The sequence below is a fragment of the Enhydra lutris genome, unplaced genomic scaffold, assembly GCF_002288905.1.
Source record: "Enhydra lutris kenyoni isolate GAN:26980312 unplaced genomic scaffold, ASM228890v2 scaffoldscaffold94, whole genome shotgun sequence".
Classification (NCBI taxonomy): Eukaryota; Metazoa; Chordata; class Mammalia; order Carnivora; family Mustelidae; genus Enhydra; species Enhydra lutris.
In genome coordinates, this window is record NW_019154178.1 from 3,376,991 (window position 1) to 3,384,099 (window position 7,109).

Below are 7,109 nucleotides of genomic sequence, written 5' to 3' on the forward strand. Positions count from 1 at the left end.
ACACTGTCCATAGGACCAATGTTCATCTATCATCGTATATCAGTGAAGCAGAAAATAGTAGCAACAACAAAATCAAGACATCAGAAAAGTAAAAGCAGACACATAGACCCATGGAAAGGGCTGGAGCCCCAATGACCCTGGGCTCCCCAGTTCCATTAGCCAATACAGTCCCCACATGACTTCAGCCCAACAAGTTGCATTTCTATCCTTTGTGACTGGTAGCTCCCCTGTGACAGTGGTGAATGTGGCCCCCGGGGGATGCTGGGCTAATGTCTCTCTTGCTTGCAAGTTTCTTCCTCACTTCCCTCTTCCTGTCCTTTGATTCTTGAAAGTATTCCTCTACTTTTTTTTCTTGCCTGTTTGCTTTTTATCTTTTTTCCATGTGTTCTCATCTTGTGACACTTCCCTGTCTTGTGTGTTAACTCTGACATCTGGAGCAATCCCTGTCAGGGGTGTTTTCATGGATACCTAACAAACTACCAGTTAGGAATCAAGGTGCTGGGTCTGCTGCTGGTTAGTGACTGGCAAATATCTATACTCCAGGGTTTTCCCACCAATGAAAGGACAAGCTGCCTCAGCGTGTAATAAATCAGGAAGAGTCATGCCAATGGCAGTTAAGTACTCAAAATGCAAGAAATTTTCCATAGACTTCTTCTTGACACAGTCATCCATTCACTCATTCATTTCATCCTATATTTAGCTTTCCCTATTTGTCTGGTAAACATATGCTGAGAGTGGTTCCAACAGATATGAGAAGCAGCTCTGTGTGCAGACATGTAAGATATCAGGAGTCATCTCTTCCTGCAAGCTCTTTCCTTTTTCATGTCTACATTTAATCACCCAGAGTCCAACTTCAGAACTGTTCAGTAAGGAAAGTCAGCCACACATATGTGAATATCTAATTGGCTTTATTAAATGATCCATGAATCAGGAGCTTCCCATCTGACATGCAGGGGTTCTCTCAAAGGAGTTGTACAAAATGGAAGGTTTTTTGAAAGAAAGGTTGGGACCAGGGAGTTAGTAGTAAAAGGGCATTGTTCGGGGCGCCTGGGTGGCTCAGTGGATTAAAGCCTCTGCCTTCAGCTCAGGTCATGATCTCAGGGTCCTGGGATCGAGCCCCGCATCGGGCTCTCTGCTCGGCAGGGAGCTTGCTTCCTCCTCTCTCTCTGCCTGCCTCTCTGCCTACTTGTGATCTCTATCTGTCAAATAAAAAATAAAATCTTAAAAAAAAAAAAAAAAAAAAAAAAGGGCATTGTTCCAGGAGTGAGGCCTGTTTTCTTAGAGAAAAGCGAGAGGTGTAATCTTACACATGACCTCATCTGTCTGTTGGGAATGGAGAGGACCCAGGTGATGAACTCACTGGTACTGATGGAAAGAAAAGTTTCCTGCCTGCCTGGTTAAGGCTGAATTTCTAGGGGTGGTTGAAACTGTAATTAGATTGGATTTGAAACCTCATTGTGAAGCCCCAGTGCGGGAACTGGGTCTACATGACACCATTTTTGGGGCCTGTGATTTTCTTTTTCTAAAGAGGAAGAGCCTCATGGGGACATATTTCAGACTTCTGCCCCTCCATCAGCAGAGCAGCTCTTGGTATCCTGCTGGCTAGCCTGCTTGGGACAGAGAGTGGGCCACTAGCTCTGTTCTGGCCCAGTCTCATCTGCAGCCAGGCACTTTGTTTTTCAGTTTTGGGGAATGGACATTCTAATCATTACTGCCTTTTTCTCAGCAGGTGGAATCCTGCTACCTGCCAGATGGGATGCAGCCAGGTTCTTCAATCACTTAATAATACCAATTAGATCGTCGAATTTACCTGGTTGATTTTGTTTTTTAGGAAAAGCAGTGAGATGTCAGAGGTGCGAATGAGGTGGGGTGGGGGCAAGACGGGGAAGGAAATACATGAGAAGTTTCACAAGGGCAGGAGGGACAGAGTAACAGTAGGTCCAGGGCTGGGTGCTGGGAGCCATGTGTTTTCAAGGTTTACTCTCTGGATGAGAAGGAAAGGAATGAGAGGTGGGATGACTTTTCCAAGCCACACAAGATTTTTTTCCCATAGCAACTGAAATAGGGAACAGGGAGCAGGATGGAAGCCAATGGCAGGGAGAAGCTGGATGCCTGAGAGGAGGGTCAGACCAGGAAGGGAAGTGAGAGTCTGAGTAGGTCTCCAGGGTTGGGGGAGGAGCACATTTGCATTTTAGCAGAGACTCAGGGAAAGCTTGTGTGTGGAGAAGGAAGTCAGAAGAGTGGTGCGGTGTGTGGGGTAGGTTTGTTAGAACAACTGTCAAAGACTGACTTTGTAAGAGACAGAAAGAACATCTGCAAGTACAATGCTGTTCCTGCAACTTGTGTTGCTGGTGGTTCTCCTCTCAGGTGGTGACAGTGAAGACGGTGAGAACTGTGGCCCTGCCCAGTGGGTGCACGTGTGTGTGCCTGTGCGTGTGTGCACGCACATGCGCGTGCGCGTGCATATGCTTGTATGTCTATGTGTGTGTTTTAATATGTGAATGTGTGTGTACATATGTGCATGTGTGTATATGTGTCTCTGTGTCTGTATACTTTAGTGCATGTGTGTCTTTGCATGTTCATTTCTTTGTGTATAAATGTGTGATTTTTTATGGTTGTGTAGGGTTTTGTGCATGTGTGCATCTGTGGTGCATGTGTGTACGTGTGTGTGTGTGTGTGTGCACTTGTGGTGTGGGTTCCCCAGCACATACGTGAGAAAGGAGCGTGTAGCCTGGTTCCTTTCTGAACTCCCTGACACCAGGGCCCTGTGCTCTTCTGAAGGGCGGATACAAAGCTCAGGGCTCTGGGGCAGCACATATATCCTGAGACAGCTATGGCTTCCCTGTCATCTGGATTTTGGTTCTCTTCTCTGACACCTTCTGCATTTTCTGTCCTTCCCAAAGTCTTCCTTCTCCATAGTCTATCTGTCCTTTTTTCACAGACTTCCAGGAGACCTCCTTCCAAATCATCCTGACCACGTCTTTTTACAATGATTCCTGGACACAAAAACTAGGCTCAGCATGGCTGGATGAACTACAGACTCATGGCTGGGACAGTGACTCTGGCAACTTCACATGCCTGTGGCCTTGGTCCAAGGGAAACTTCAGCAACAAGTTGCTAATGGAAGAGGAAAGGTCATTCCATACATTCTCCATTAGATTTCCTCTGATATTTCAGGACCATTTCAGTGAATGGCAGCTTGAATGTGAGTGGTGAGTGGTTCCCTCAGTGGTGAGGTGGAGGTGGCAGTTGTGTGTATGTCGCCTTGAGTTCCTTCTTCCTCTAGGATAGAGACTCCACTGGCTTCTGAACCTCATGTCTCCCCATTATGAAACTGAATTATACCTTTTAGGGGAGGAGGTAGAAGCCAGACCCCAAATCTTGAAAAGCTTCATGTCTTCTGTAATTTCGCCTCCTCTTATTGACTACAGGTTATCCTCACTTTCTCATACTTGTGTCTCCCATGACAGCTCTTCTTCCTGGCCTCCATCCAGGCATACCTGCTCCCTCACTCTGTGATTGGCTCCTTGAACATTTATTTTCTCCCCATTGAATCCCATTAGTGATGTCTGTCTGTGTGTTCCTTCTACCCCATAAGGACTCCCTTTCCCTTGATTATTTTTACCCCAGCTTTCTCTCTGAGCCCTTCCCTATTCTCTACCCAGACCTTTCATGTCTCTTCTTCCAACATTTGCTCCTTTCTCAATATTTCACCTCTTTCTCTGCCTCCAGCAACCAACACTTCTCCTTTGGCTGAGCCTCCTCTCAAACCAAAATTTCTCCATTTCCTTCAATCCCCTGAACTTCTCCCTCTGCTTTCCACCATCCTTGTCTTCCACTGATCTCATTTTGTTTCTTTCTCTCCCCCTGCCCTGAAATTCACAGTCTCTCTTCCTCAGATCCCTTTCAGGTACAGGCAGCAAAAGGCTGTGAACTGCACTTTGGGGAACCATCAGTAGGCTTCATGAGGATTGCTTATCAAGGATCAGATCTTGTGATCTTCCAGAACAAGTCATGGTGGCCATCTCCAAAGGGAGGAAGAAGGGCTCAGCTGGTCTCCAGACTATTCAATCAGTACCATGTGATCAATGTAAGACTACAAACACATATCAGTGACACTGTCCCCGTTTCCTCTTGGGTCTTCTTGATGCAGGGAAGACACATCTGCAGCGACAAGGTCAGTCCTGCTCCCTTCCTCTAAGATTTCTCTACCCTGCGCTCATAAATTTGCACCATTCCCTCAAACTCAGGGTGAGAAGGAGCCAAGAGAGTTTGACAGTGACAAATTTCTAGAGGTAGAAAAATGCATCTGTTTAAAGTGATGTGAAGAATTAACCTCCTAGTTTGTGAATACCTGTCGTGTCTCTGCAGTGAGACCAGAGGCCTGGCTGTCCACTGGCCCCAGTCCAGGTCCTGGCCATCTGCTGCTGGTGTGCCATGTCTCTGGCTTCTACCCAAAGCCTGTGTGGGTGATGTGGATGCGGGGTGAGCAGGAGCAACAGGGCACCCAGCGAAGAGATGTTCTGCCCCATGCTGATGGGACGTGGTATCTTCAGGTGTCCTTGGATGTGAAAGCCATAGAGGCTTCTGGCCTGTCATGCTTGGTGAGACACAGCAGTCTAGGAGGCCAGGACATGGTCCTTTACTGGGGTGAGAAAGAGCTGGGACCCAGCTGGGAAAGGGGATGGGTATTTCTCTAGAAGAGCAGGAGAACCAGAAGAAAAATTGGGGTTGCTAGGGACTCCGCTCCAAAAAGGACAAAAATGAGTAATCCAAGAAATGGAAGAGCTGAGGGTGAGAGTCCTGTAAATGTGGGTGGTACAAAGGGTTGGTGAAAGGTCCATCTCTGCGGAGGGATGGGAGAAGAGAGGAAGAAGGGCAGTTGGTGAGGCAGAGGGTGACAGGACCAAAGAGGACCAGGGAGGTACAGTCCAACCCTGGATGAAGAGGAAATGACACAATCTCTTTACCAAACCCACAGAAAAGCATCAACCCATAGGCTTGGTCTTCCTGGAAGTGATAGTGCCCCTGGTGCTTCTGGGAGTTCTCACCTTGTGGCTCTGGAAACACAGGTAAATCTATGGAGTCTTCCTAGTCTTTCTCAGGTGGCTCCCCACCTTTCAGTCTGTCCTCACTCCTCCTGCTCCTGTTGTCATTCCCACCATGTATTCCTCACCTCCACCTGCTGCAAAATGACTCCTTCTCTGTTCCTCCTAGGAAAACACACTGGAGACCTCAATGCACTGGCCTCCCACTGGAATGAGAAATCAGCAGCCCAGGGACCAGGACATACTTAAACCCAGCTCAGCAGTGATGTCTTTGCAACCCTTTCTGTGCAACTTTTATGTTTCATTCGTGCTTAATGATCAGTTGGCAATTTAAGCCCAGTGTAATTTAGCTGGATTTGTTTTTCTGACTTGGTTTGCAACTTAATCTCAAAACTGAACTCAGAGTAAAATGAATTACCAGTGACCTCTATGGGTCACGAGAATCAGATATCACTTCCTCCAGTGAGAATTCCCCGATTCACAAGTAGATTCAGTATCCTTTGTGAGACTACCACTACCTTGACCTCCACTTTGGCTAATCTGTTCCTGCCCCCAAACCCTTGTTGGTCCCATTAGGTTCCTTTTGCTTTCTAACTCTTAGGCCTTTTGAGAACAATGTCCATGTCTTTTAAATATTTCCATCTTTGCCAAATGTCTCATTACATGGAATATTTCCTCAATAAAATATGGGTGATATATGCCAAATTCATAGGTTTTTATTTTCATTTGCTTTGTGACATGATCCACATAAACCTCACAAATTTCCTGTTCTTTTTCCTGGATTCACTACATTGTTTTATTACCACTGAATTCATGGCCCACGACTCTGATTCCCAAGCCTGAGCAAACATTACCTACATGGGCATTTTGTTTGTGAAGCATATGCTACTTTTTTTTTTTTTTTTTTCTTAGGAACACCAGTCAGCCCTGTAGCTCTGGTTTCAGGACCATTTTGAACACTGAAATAACCAAGAAAGAACATGTAAATGAAGAAAATTTGGCACCAATTGGACCATGAATAGGACACATGTTTACAGTATAGGAATTAAAACAAGAAGGCAGAGTAGCACCTGGTTCTGCCTCAGCTGAAAGCACATATAGTAGGTGACACATGTCAGGCCACTCTACATGTCCATGAACAATGGTGAGCACATGTGTTTGGGGGTTACAAATCAATGTCAGTAGGTAGGTCAACCAGCACAGACAGACTTCATGAATAATGAAGACGGATCCTTTGTGACTAATGACGTTTATGGCAGTGTGAGTGGAGACATCAGTGGCTGGACTTCAGTTACTCTCAGTTTCATTAATTAACTCAACAAACCATTCTCAAGCTCAGTGTAGCAGGGACATTCTGAGTGTCAAGTAGTGGGGAAGAAAAGGTCATCATTACTTTTGGAGCTTGAAAATTTTGCTTTCTGATTTGATTATGGTTTTCATTGTTTCTATCCAGTTAGTACAGCATCTTATTTGTGTTGATGTAGGGGAAAGGCACTTTATTCTATTTTGTTTAGAGGCTGAGGAGGGTCCCAGTGCAGGAGAACATCCAGAGGGACCATGTGTAAGCTTCCACTACTTCATATGTGGACATTTCTAGAAAATAACATTTTGTTGGGAGAGGTGGCAAAGGTGAAAAAATGGGAGGGCGGGGAGAGAAAATCATGGGACTACCACAATCTCCTCACCTGGATCAGACTGTATGGCTGCCTCTCTATGTTCCAGGCCACCTATCACCCTTGCATAACTGCCATGTGATTTTTGGTTGGTTGACTCCGCTATCATTGTAGCCCTGGGTTCTGATCAGTCTGAGGCCATCAGGAGAAGGCAACCATGACAATGGGATAGGCTGAAGGATGGGCAGGTAACCTCCAGTTCAGGCCAATCATCAGGTAGGTGCCATTTGACCTTACAAAGAGTGATCAATCGAGTCACCTGCTCCAGTTGGCACAGGTCACACAGAGCCTGATTTTTATCACTGATAGAGAGGAATGAGATGCTCTTTCTTTGCCTGGATGATCAGGTTTGGGGTATAAAAGTTGAAACAACTATTGTCTATTTTTC

General features: G+C 45.9%; 1 pseudogene across 1 annotated transcript; it reads left to right on the top strand.

Annotated features, from left to right (window-relative positions):
• Nucleotides 1-2,324: 2,324 nt before the first annotated feature.
• Nucleotides 2,325-5,688, top strand: LOC111138921 (annotated as a pseudogene). The gene is made up of 6 exons (XR_002640062.1): nucleotides 2,325-2,385; nucleotides 2,942-3,205; nucleotides 3,900-4,177; nucleotides 4,372-4,650; nucleotides 4,982-5,072; nucleotides 5,218-5,688. The product of XR_002640062.1 is annotated as a T-cell surface glycoprotein CD1a-like (transcript).
• The last annotated feature ends 1,421 nt before the right edge of the window (nucleotides 5,689-7,109 follow it).